The sequence below is a fragment of the Octopus sinensis genome, linkage group LG17 (genome assembly GCF_006345805.1).
Source record: "Octopus sinensis linkage group LG17, ASM634580v1, whole genome shotgun sequence".
Classification (NCBI taxonomy): domain Eukaryota; kingdom Metazoa; phylum Mollusca; class Cephalopoda; order Octopoda; family Octopodidae; genus Octopus; species Octopus sinensis.
The window spans coordinates 28962406-28975899 of NC_043013.1; the positions used below are offsets into that span (position 1 = coordinate 28962406).

The following is a 13494-nucleotide window of genomic DNA, read 5'->3' on the forward strand; positions in this document are numbered from 1 at the left end:
AGAGAGAGAGAGAGAGAGAGAGAGAGAGAGAGAGAGAGAGAGAGAGAATGTGTGTTTGTGTGTGTGTGTGTGTGTGTGACAGTATCAACAGTTCCGATGACATGCAACAACACCCGATAGTTGGTTCCTGCTACCGTTTTCAGAGCTATTGCCTGTTAATAATACAACTGTTGCAGAAAAATAATGGTGTAGGCCTGAGTCAGATGCGATTGGATACTGCATCAGTAACTATACCAGTAGTAGTAGCAGCAGCAGTAGTGGAAATAAAATACTAATAGTGGTATTAGTAAGGTAAAGTACGAAAGAAGACAGCTGGCAAGGTTCTTTTTTTTTTCCTTCTCATTGTGCAGTAAGGCTGCCAGCAATGGAGAGGCGCATGACAAAACAGTTGCAGTGGAAATATCAGAACTAATAGCGAATAATAATACATTCGCTCAGTAGTAGTAGTAGTAGTAATAATAGTAGCGATAATACTATCAATAATAGTCATATCTACAAAAAGTAGTAGTGGTAGTAATGTTATAACAATGGTATGTACTACTACTACTACACGTGTATACATCCCCAACGGCTACTCCTATGTATTACAATTTCGGCTAGTAGTAGCAGTAGCAGTAGTAGTAGTAGTAGCAGCAGTAGTTGTAGTAGGTGTTGATAATATGAAGCACTACAAACAGCTGTGTGACTAGTTGTTGTTTAACCCCGGGTCAGTCCTGACAGTGGATCAACGGTGTTCCAACCTGAACTATCCTTTATATATATATATATATATATAATATATATATATATATATATAATATATATATATATATATATATATATGTGTGTGTGTGTGTGTACTTTTATTTTCAGGCATAGTACATCAGGGATTACATTATCCAATGTGTCCTTAATATGTTTAAGGCAGCAGGATGATTTTAGGAGAGGGAAGTTTTCCCCCTATTTCCAACAAGTCAAATGACCACATAAAGGCTACCTCGTTGGAAGTGGTATAGAATGTACTACTACTACTACTACTAGACTACTACTACTACTAGTAGTAGTAGTAACAGCAGCACTATAAGTACTTGCTGTTATAGTGTTACTTTAATTAACAGCAGCAGTAGTAACCGAAGAGAGAGCTTTTACATGGTAGCTCGACCTGCTAGAAACAACAGCTAGATTCCCTCGCATCAAACCTTGCCGTTCTGTAAAAAGAAGGACACATTATACAATGTAGCTCTACATTTATACGTTAGGGGACAGTCACGGTTGGATCATAATTCTACTTAATTAGTACAGACCTGTGGCAAAAAAATTGTAGTAGTAGTAGTAGTGGCTGTAACAAGTAACGGTCAGAAGTAATATTACAGTAGTGGTAGTATTAATAATAATACTACTAATAGATATAGTAACAATAGTAGTAGTAGTAGTGATATCCCTTTTACTCACCCATTTACTACCCAGGCTCTGAAACTATTACCAACATCAAGTACCACTAACCATTTCTATCATCTCGGCCACCACCACCACCACCACCACCACCACTACCACCGCCATCATCATCATCATCACTACTGTCATTATCATTACTTTCACCACCATCAATATCATCATCACCATCACTATCATCAACTCTACCACAAGCTCCACCACCACCACCACTACCACTACCATCGCTACCGTCATCATCTTCATCACTTCCACCACGACCACCATCATCCCCACCGCCACCATCACCAATAACACCATAATCGCTACCACCATCATCATCATCATCATCACTTCCACCACGACCACCATCACCACTACCACCATCATCGCTACCATCATCATCATCATCATCTTCATCACTTCCACCACGACCACCATCATCCCCACCGCCACCATCACTACCACCATCATCGCTACCATCATCATCATCATCATCATCTTCATCACTTCCACCACAACCACCATCATCCCCACCGCCACCATCACTACCACCATCATCGCTACCATCATCATCATCATCATCAACATCACTTCCACTCCACCACGACGACGACCATCACCACCACCACCACCATCACCACTACCACTACCACGGGTAATCGATTCGCTCCGGACGACATATTCCGTTGCAATACAAGAGTAATGTCCCCTCGCAACGTGCTCTCCGCCATTTCTGTTTTGGTTGTTGCTACTAGCTTTGCTGCACTCCCATCTCGATGTATATATTATATACACCAATGTAAGTGTGTGTGTTTACTAATAATATTTAGATGACTTATTTACCACAATCACGTTATGGGTGTTTACTTTTACTTTTACTGTTATCATTGTTGTTTTTTTATTCTCCTTTTGCAATTATAATCACTGTGTAACGTCTACGTTCTCTCTTTCGTCGTCGCCGTTTTTTCCTTTTTTTTTTTGAAATGTAAGCCTTTGGCCGCAACAAGCTGTTAGTATGTATGCGTGTGTGTGTATATGTATGTCTATATATACATATTTGTGTGTATGTGTGCACGTATATATATGTGTGTATATGTCTCTCTCTCTCTATATATACACATATGTGTGCGATTGTGTGTACATATATATATATGTGTGTGTGTATATATGTCTGTATATACATATTTGTGTGTATGTGTGCACGTATATATATATGTGTGTGTATATGTCTATATATTTATATATATATACATATATGTGTGCGATTGTGTGTACATATATATGTTTGTGTGTATTTGTGTATATATATACATATATGTGCGCGCACGATTGTATGTACATATATGTGTGTATATATGTCTATATATACATATATATATGCGATTGTGTGTATATATATGTGTGTGTGAGTATAGATGTCTCTCTCTCTCTATGTATGTATATATATAATATATATATATATATATATATATATATTATATATATATATATGGGTCCCGGAGTAGAGTCATTCATGCGTACACGGAAATATTGTGTCTATCTATCTATCTATCTATCTATCTATCTATCTATATATATATATATACACACACACACACTTTAACATTTGTACAGACCTGGTTGATGATTAACTTCCTTCGTTACTACTCGGAGTTTCTTGCTCGTGGGCAATTATTGTCGTTTGAAGGATCACCGCAGCGAGGGAGCCGCGTCATATATATATATAATATATATATATATCAGCCGAAATTACTACGATGATCCGGTTTTTGACTGAAGACTGAGGGTTTCGAATGTCCTGTCCGTGTTTATTGTATCGTCTTCTAAGAGTTATACGTTCTTGTCCATGTTGTATTTTTCTACATACCTATATATATATATATATATATATATATATATATGAGTTCTCTTTTCCCAATACCACACACATTTTCAGAACTATCATCAATACACACGCGAATATTTATATATCGTTGTACATAAATACAATTCATAAAGTACATATCCTGCGTACATTTTCAGAAATATGTATGTATATATATGTGTGTGTGTTTGTATTAAGAAGCAGGCATATTTGAATAACGCATATATATATATATAATATATATATATATATATATATATATAATATATATATATATATATATGATATGTGTGTGTTCAGCAGCAGGTGCTCTCAAAGAAATTTGGAGAGTATCTATTCGGAAATGGTTGGAGGGGGGTGGGGATGCTACGTATTGATAGCCAGTTTAAGAGTGTCCGCTGTTATTGTGGCTACATCTTTGATGATGATGGTGATGGTGATATTGTTGATGTTGGTGCAACTACTGTTGTTGGGATTCCATTAACTAGGTTAGTGGTGGCATTACATGTTTCCAGGGGGAACTGGGGAGAATTTGCCGATTGCTCTCTCTTTCGGTTCGGAATCTCTTCCTCTCTAAGTCTCTCTCCATTCGAATCCACTACATACATAGAAATGTATTACACACACACACACACATATGTATATATATATATATATATATATATATATATATATACACATACACACACATTCAACGTGCATACATCTATGTGTCACATATACAAACACACCCTTACAGAGATCATTATTGGTGCTCGCACACCAAAACAATTCTGGTTCGCTCATGCATCAACTGATGCTGAAGTGGCTATATATATATATATATATATATATATACACATACATATGTGTGTGTGTGTATATATATATATATTATATATATATATATATATATATATATATATATATATATATATACACACACACTCTGTGTGTGTGTATCAATAATGTATTGCTCTGTGTATGTGTGACTCGACTGTTTATCTTGCAGCTAAGAGAAGAATGGTAAACGAGAAACTCGCTTGTAATGAGGGTGAAAGAGTTTATCGACAAACTAGGGTATCCCATCCCATTTCAATACATTCAGTTTTTCTGTGTTCTATGGATATACAATTAGAAACGACATTTAATATCGTACGCGCACACACCTATATATATATATGTATGTATAAATATATGTGTGTGTATGTAACACACACACATAGAAACACCTACAATCTGTAATAGTACTTGTTATTGAACACTGATCACTTTAAGTACGTCTTCTTATTCTCTTATCTGTCTCAACTTTTGACGATCAGATAGATTCGCAAGTGCGACCTGTTTCTCTTCGCACCGACTGTGCTCTTAACACTTGATCAACGGCATTTTGAAGAAAGCTGGTTCAGCCTGAATTGATGTGTCAATACGCGCGCCTACATACACCACACACGCTCGTATATATGTATGTGTATATGTATATACATACATACATATATATATATATATATATATATATAAGGTGTTTATATATACACTTTTGTACATTCACAAACACATATATGCATGTGTATATAATTCCGTGTATATTTACATGTAGTTCGCATATTTAAGGTAATATAGAGAAACGCGAGGCTGGGGTTGTTTTTTTTTTATTGTCTTCTTCCAAATTTGTTTATTCACTTTGATGTTACCCCCCCCCCCATTGAAACTTAATTTAAGTGTTTATATATTTTAGTACAATGCCGAGAGTGTATTGTACGTAGCGGTCGGTTAGTTGTGTGTGTGTGTCTGTGGAGTTGAGTTCATTTTTGAGCAATCTGGTCGTTCGTTGTTGTTCATGTCTTCTAGTTGTTGCTTATTAGGAGAATCATACACAAGATGTAATTACTAACCAGGCAGAGATAGTCCGAACCTACAAGATATGGCCAAACTCTTCTTCGCTCATACAAGGTTTAGTGGTGTTAGTTAAGGGTCGGTGAACAGGTTTGCTAAGTGCCACGCATCAAAGTATCAATCTTTGTATCACTTATGCTTTACAGCTAAACCATATATCTATATATACCTTATACTATTTATTGTGTAGCCATTGGTCGCTGGTCGGTCCTAAATAATTCGGTAGAACTTATGGTTTGATTAAATTGTTTTTTTCCGGCTGTAAACATCCATTTTTTTTTACCCTCTCTTCTTTTAATGTGTCCTTTCATTTTTAAAACTGTAGTGTTTGATTTGAGGGAAAGATCTAGCTACTATTTCTAGCTGGTCGAACGATCACACAAAGTCTACTTTCCCCCTCCGTTCTCTTTGGCCCGTTATTTTGCCAGTATCGGAAGTGTATTGTAGCTGTTGTTTAACTGTAGGTCAACCTTGATCGGAGAAACCAGTGAAGGGATATCTTGGAATAAATACATTATCAAACGTATTTCTTATTAAAGGTGGTAGGAGGTGATAGGTGATTTTTATGTGTGTGAGTGGAAATTTTGGTTGCTGTTTCCAACAGGTCTAGCGACCATGGAGTAAAAGGAAAAGAAAATATAGCTCGATCGGAAGGAAGTAGGTGCACAGTTGTGATGGAGAGATGCTTGTTGGTCGGCATTTGTCGTTGTTGGACACCAACCAACCATCCATCTCTCAGCTGTGATGTGGCCTGTTTGTGTGTGCATGTATTTGTGTCAATGTGTGTATTTATGCGCGCCTCTATATGTGTCACTATGTGAGTGTATGTAGAACAAGTGATTTTTTTTCATCAGGTGAAAAAATAAGACAAATTAAGCACTTGTCTTTTGACCCCGCTTTTTCTCTTGTCATTTTTAAAAGAAAATTATTTTTACGAACCAGTATAATAATTTCTCTGGCGTTGTTCGATTAGAAATAGGAAGGAAGGAAGTGAAAGATTAATCAGAGGTAAATACACTCAAAATATTATATTAATGAAATGAATCACTAACTAAATGAATAGATGAAACAATTCTTTAATTGGTAAATGGAAGAGAAGCAGAATAAAGAAATCACCGAGACAACAGTTGTTATTTAGTTCCGGATCAGCTAATAGAGCGGGCCTATAATAATAATTAGAATAATGTTGATGATGATGATGATGATCCCGTTCCAGCCGTAAATGCCTACACCGACATTTTTTCTTCAATCGTATCCTTCCCATTTTTTTTCTTTTTCGTAAATTTCTGTTTTCAAGACGGTAGGATATTTGTGTATGTGTGTGATGTTTCTAGCAGGTTGAGCCTTCCCCTCGTTGGCGGCTCGTCGAAGACAACCAGCTGAATATGAAACGTTAATAAATAACAACGAACTTGGTTTCTTTATTTCCTTCTTCCCACCAAATATCGTGCCAAAATTTTCCCACCTTGCATCTGTGGAATATATGTCGTATCACCTGTCGCTTGGATATATATATATACATACATACATACATACATATATATATATATATATATATACATATATATATATATATATTATATATATATATATATAATATATATATATATATGTATATATATTTAACCATTTGTCTTTATTTTTACCTTACTGTATCTCTATTTCTTTCTCGTTCATTTATTTATTCTCCGTCTTTTTTTCTCTCAGATTTCATCTTCTCGTTTACACATACATACACACACCTCAGATCAGTTTACCTATCCCTCACTATCTTTCCCCCTTTCACATCTATCTATCTATCTATCTATCTATCTATCTATCTATCTATCTATCTATCTATCTATCTATCTATCTTCATTCATCTCTCTTTTTCTTCTTCCCTTCTCAATCTCTCTCTCTCTTTCTCCCCCTCTTTCTCTCCATATTATACATCTCTCAATTCATCATCTCTCCAGCTGTACAATTTTACCTTTGCTTCATTATAACGCCTCTCACTTTCAATTCATTTCCTCTCTTTACCTGTAAATACCCCCCCTCCACTCTCTCCTTTTCTCTTTCTTCACCTGTAAGTACCTCGTCCACTCTCTCTCACCTTTCGACTCTATTATTCTGCGACATCTTTCTCTGTTTATTCCATCATCATCATCGTTATCATCACCATCACCATTATTCTCATCACACACACAAAAAAAAAAAAACGATGTCAGTTTGTATATACTCTCCAACACATTTGTCATTAATTTCCCTGTGTTATTTGTGTTTGTTTATCATATATATATATATATATAGTCTGAAATGATAATGCTGTCTATTTTACTTTTATTTCTCAGTTAAACCAGATTAATAGATGAAGATATAACTCACCACACATTATACTGATTTGATCTAGCCCACTTTGAATAATAATAATAATAATAATAATAATAATAATAATAATAATAGTGAAACAATAACAACAACAATTATTTCTCTGGTTATAGAAAATGCAGTAAATTGATCGCTTCATTAGATAACCTTATTTTTCGATCTCTCGGTATTTTTTTTTTCTTTGGTTAACACCTTTGTTAATATACCCTCTTCCATACGTGTCGGGTGTGTGTGTATGTATGTATGTGTGTATATGCGTAACTAGGCTATTAAATCCGTATAATGGTTTCTCATATGTATCAGAGTGAACATTTTCGATCTTCCTGACACTGAAGGTGTGTATAATGTGTGTTGATTGCTACGTCTATACTACATATTCATATAGTTGTGTGTGTATATATATATATAATATAGTATGTGTTCTGCGTGTGTATATTTATGTATGTACGTACATTGTATGTGTGTCTATAAAATACATCTATGTGTATATAATGCATGTATATCTGTCTATATATATATATATATATATATATGTATATACGTATATTTTATGATACATACTGGTACATACAAGCAGTTTGTGTGTATGCATGTGTATATAGATATGTGTGTGTGTGTGTATAAAAATGTACGTATATATATATATATATATATATTATATATATATATATATATATATATAATCTTTACAAACTTGTGTGTGTGTGTGTGTGTATCACAGTCTCCACCTAGTTACTGCAGAAAATTGCTGTCATGATGGTGGAACAAATTATTATTATATTAGACACAGTTCTGTCACTTAGAATGACAATCAGCTGTTTGACTGCTTTTTCCTAAGCTAAATATCTATTTGCTGGTCTTTCCCTTTTATTCTAGCCTTTCTTCTCTCTCTCTCTCTCTCTCTCTCTTTCTCTTTCTTATCTCCTTCTATCTTTCCTCTCATCCTTTTTCTCTTTCTTATTCTTCTTCCATTTTCTCTCCTTTTGTCCCTCTCTTAAATGTGACCTTCTTTATTCCATTATTCTGTTCCCTGTTGTTTTCATATTCAATTCATTCATTTTGTAGTATTATTTTTTTCACCTTATCACCAAGGTGTACCCTGATTATTGAGTAAATATTTAACACCTGTCGAAAAACCCACCCCTCCATCACACCCCATATATATTTATAATGAATAAACTATGGCACGTGTTGAGTAATTTTTCTCATTTACTCATCAAAACTAACACACACACACACACACATGTATATATATATATATATATATATATATCTATCTTTGGTGAAAAGCGCATGGCTCAGTGGTTAGAGCATCAGGCTCACAATCACGAGGCAGTGAGTTCAATTCCTAGACTGGGCTGTGTGCTGTGTTCTTGAGCAAGACACTTTATTTCATGTTGCTCCAGTTCACTCAGCTGTAGAAATGAGTTGCGATGGTGCCAAGCTGTATCGACGTTTGCCTTTCCCTTGGATAACATTGGTGGTGCGGAGAGGGAAGGCTGGTATGTATGGGCAACTGCTGGCCTTCCATAAACAACCTTGCCCAGACTTGTGCATTAGAGGGGAACTTTCTAGGTGCCATCACGTGGTCATTCATGACCAATGGGGGCCTTTACCCTCTATCCCATGTATATCTTTATATGTTTCTATGCTCATGTGTATGTGTGTATATACACATACACTCATGCATATTCATGTATGGAACAAAATAGAAAGAACCTTTTATTGTAGCCATGGAAACAAACAACTGAATATGTTTTTCAGATTTGGTGATTATAAAATCATAATGTAAGATTGTGTGTATGCATGTAAATGTGTTATATATATATATATATATATATATATATATATATGTATCAAATATGTCTTATAAAACTATACTGCACATTACAATAACAACCATACCAAGAATCCAACATACCTCCATCATCAGCTGCCCCACGAATATCACTATGGTTTCGACACCTGGGCAGTACCATTCAATTTGGCGGTGTCAACAGCACTAAAATAAGTGTTGTTTGGGAACAAACATACCTTAGATATCACCACATTCATTCAATCTTAATTCTAGGACGGATTAAACACCAACATTATTAATTAAACCACAGCAAAGAAACACATTTCCCCTATGTCAGTAAATAAATTCAGTATGTAAACCTATAACTAACTTCTGAATTATCTAACTAAATAGCAACCTTGAGGTCCATACAGAATCCCTACACATATTTTTTCTCTCTCCATTTTTTTTGCCTCCCATCTCTTTCTGTCGAAGAGCATAGGCTTGAAACATCTAAGACTTTTCCTTTCTTCCTGAGCATCAAACTAATACACCTTCTTTTTCCCTCACCTGTCTTCATCTTTTGTTCATATATTAACAGATGTCTTGAAATTCCTAAGTTATAGGGACATTAACAGACCAGCACCAGGTGTCAAGTGGTGGGGGTACATATACAATCACAAAGGCACATACACACATGCACCAATGGGCTTCAACACAGTTTCTGCCTTCCAAATTCACTGGGAAAGCATTATTCAGCCTGAGGCTATTGTAGAAGATACTTGCTCAAGGTGCCACACAGTAGCAGTGAATCTAAAACCTGATTGCCTCATTAAAGGTGAGGCCTTACGCCAGCATATGTTTCCCAGAGAAAAGGTCTTCTTCTTTGAGGTCTTTCTGATTTTGAATTGTCGTCATTGCTTCTGTAATATTGCTTTATTCTAGGTAGAGCTGTTGGCTCCAACAAACAACCTATTTGTGCCTTTGGGAAGTGATGGTCCATATTAGACTGGCCTCTCTCCTTTGACTTGTCCCGCATTGTATGCTCTACCAGGAACCTTTACCTTGCTGGTATAGGACAAGGTGGTGAAGCATGATCTCTGAATGTTGGGCCTCATGGAGGCAATGACTAGTGATCGAGATCTTTGGCGATGTGCTGTGCTTTAAAAAACCTTTTAAGCCAAGAGAGATTGCAGTTGTAGCTTATGCCAGTTAGGCGATATGCTGTGCTTGAGAAAATCTGTCAAGCTAAGTGAAATTGTAGTCATGGTTGGTGCCAATGTTGTGTAACTGGCTCCTGTGCTGGTGGCATGTAAAAAGTGCCATCTGGACGTTGGGCCTCACAGGTGACCAAGACCTTTGGTGATATACAGTGCTTGTGTAGATCTGTCAAGCCAAATGAGGTTGTAGTTGTGGGCAATGCCTGTGTTATGTAACTGGCACCCATGCCAGGGGCGCATAAAGAGCACCCACTAGTCTTGGAGTGGTTGGCATTAGGAAGGGCGTCCAGTCATAGAAACCATACCAAATCAGATTGGGACGTGGTGCAGCCTTCCAGCTTATAGTTTTCAGTCAAACCATCCTACCCATGCCAGCATGGAAAATGGATATTAAATGATGATGATGTTGATGATGCATAGGTTTCAGGGTCAGTAAGGCTCACAAACCACCATGCCACAGAAAAGGGCTGGACTTTGTGGGTGTAATCTGAATGGGACACCATTTATTTCAAGTGGACAAGTATTTATTGTTTGTATGCAACTCATGTTGTTATTCTTGTTTGATGCTCTGATCATGTGAACTGGAGCAGATATTTGGCACAGATGTAACTTGACCCTTTAGCATTTAAATTGGCTGCATCTAACTCAAATATCCTACCTGTTTTATGTTCAAGCTGGCCAGATTTGGCCTCTCTCACATCTGCCTTTCAATGACATTCTAAAAATAAACAACCACATCATCAAAATCTCGAAGCTACGAGATAATGCATGATTAATTCAAAACAAGGTGAATAATAAGCATTATATTTGACAGAATTACCTGAGTGCTAAAGGGTTAATGAAGAAACCTGTAATTAATGCTTTGCTTGTAATCATTCAGGAGCAGGCATAGCTGTCATCATCATCGTTTTACATCTGCTTTCCATGCTGGCATGGGTTGGACAGTTTGACTGAGGACTGGTGAGCCAGAGGCTGCACCAGGCTCAATCTGATCTGGCAAAGTTTTTACAGCTGGATGCCCTTCCTAACGCCAACCACTCCGAGAGTGTAGTGGGTGCTTTTACGTGCCACTACCACGAGGGCCAGCTTCATTACCAAATTCTTCTAGATATGAGCCTGCTATGTGTGTGCTCTTTTGGGCCAGTGTCTTCTATTCTATATCAGGTTGGCTGGTACCTTGTGAGTGTAGTATGGTAGCTGAAAACTGTGCAGAAGCCTGTCATGTATATATCACGTGATCATGTGATTGACCAGCCTATCAGATGTTATACATCACTGGTCACAATGTGCTTTGCATCATTTTAGCTTTCAAATGATATCACCCCTCTGGCTAGACAAGGTGGTCTACTTTTGCCCTGATCAGAAGGCTAGCCTGTCGCAGAGTGACCCATTTACAGCTGAGTGAACTGGAGCGACATGAAAAGAAGTGTTTTGTTCAAGAACACAATGCACCACTTGGTCTTGGAATCAAACCTATGATCTCTAGATGGTGAGTGCAACACCCTAAACACGCACCTTCACGCCATGTATACATGTTGCCATAGAAACTGTGCTAAAGCAGACATTGGACCTTGACATAGTCCTCTGGCTTGTCAGCTCTTATCAAACCATCCAACCCATGCCAACATGGAAAACAGACATTAAGCAATGATGAATGTGTGTGTGTGTGTGCTTGTGGCCATGGCTATGCTTATGTCTACCAATGTTTATGCTTCCTGTCCTGGTACGAACTTTACTCATGTAAAAATATATAACTTAGCTGTTTGACAAATAGGAGTGGATAAATTAAGTGTAAAGTATTAGGCTGAAATAAGTACTGCGGTCAATATGATTGAGTGAAGCCCTCTTTGAAAGTAATGCTCCAATATGGCCACAGTTCACTGTCTGAACCGGTAAAAGAATTTATCGTTATTTTAGGCATGTCCTGAAATTTGTTGGAAGACACTAAACTGGACGAGCATCAAATATCTTTTATCTTTTACTTGTTTCAGTCATTAGACTGCAGCCATGCTGGAGCACTACCTTGGAAAATTCTAGTCGAATGAACCCCAGTACTTATTTTTTTTAAAGCCTGGTACTAATTCTATCGGTCTCTTTTGCTGAACTGCTAAGTTACAGGGATATAAACACAGTAATACCAGTTGCCATGCAATGACAAAGACACATCCATCCCCACGCACACAAACACACACACACACACACAGAGTAATTCCTCAACTATCGCAGTTGTTACGTCCCAAAACCTCCCACAGAAATAATTAAAATCTAAAAAAATCTAAATGCCTATCAGCCACAGAAACCTGGATATACCGAGGAGTCCGCGATATAAATTTACATATATTAGCCAGAATAATCCACGATGTACTGAGTGTGCGATAGGTGAACCGTAATGTACTGAGTGGGCGATAGGTGAGCCATGATATGGCGAGGGATTACTGTATATATATATATATATATATATATATACACACATGATGGGCTTCTTTCAGTTTCCATCTACCAAATCTACTCACAAGACTTTGGCTGAGACTGTAATTAATAGAAGACACTTGTCCAAGGTGCCATGCAGTGAGACTGAACCCAGAAACATGTGGCTGGGAAGCAAATTTCTTACCACACAGCCACACCTGCACCTATATAGCTATTTGCTTTTGATGGTGCCTGACAACAAACGCATATATTTTAGATGAGAGCACAGCTATATGCTGTATTCTGAAAGTTGACTCAGGAGTATTAACACGTGTCTAGAGAGTTGAATCTGTAATTGTAATAAGCAGAAGGAATTATGAAACCTGAAACCCCTGTCTGGTTAGCTTTCAAGAGACGGAGAACTAGAAGAGGATGAAATAGTGAAGTTGTTATGAAATTTGTCATTGTTAAGTAGTTGTTACTGATGTTGCTTATTTAACCCCAGGTCAAACTGGATTGAGCAGATCTATGATGAAAAGCATTTCAGCCATGACCATCCTTTGTTGTTA

The 13494-nt window shown here is 36.9% G+C and overlaps 1 protein-coding gene across 2 annotated transcripts in view; it reads left to right on the top strand.

Annotated features, from left to right (window-relative positions):
• Positions 1–2071: 2071 nt before the first annotated feature.
• LOC115220882 (cyclic AMP-dependent transcription factor ATF-2) overlaps positions 2072–13494 on the top strand; it is a 107954-nt gene continuing 96531 nt past the window's right edge. Inside the window, exon 1 of one of the 2 annotated variants that reach the window (XM_029791071.2) lies at positions 2072–2212. The gene's annotated coding sequence lies outside the window, so the exon portion shown is untranslated. The remainder of the gene's footprint in view (positions 2213–13494) is intronic. The other variant, XM_029791073.2, reaches the window with a different exon arrangement.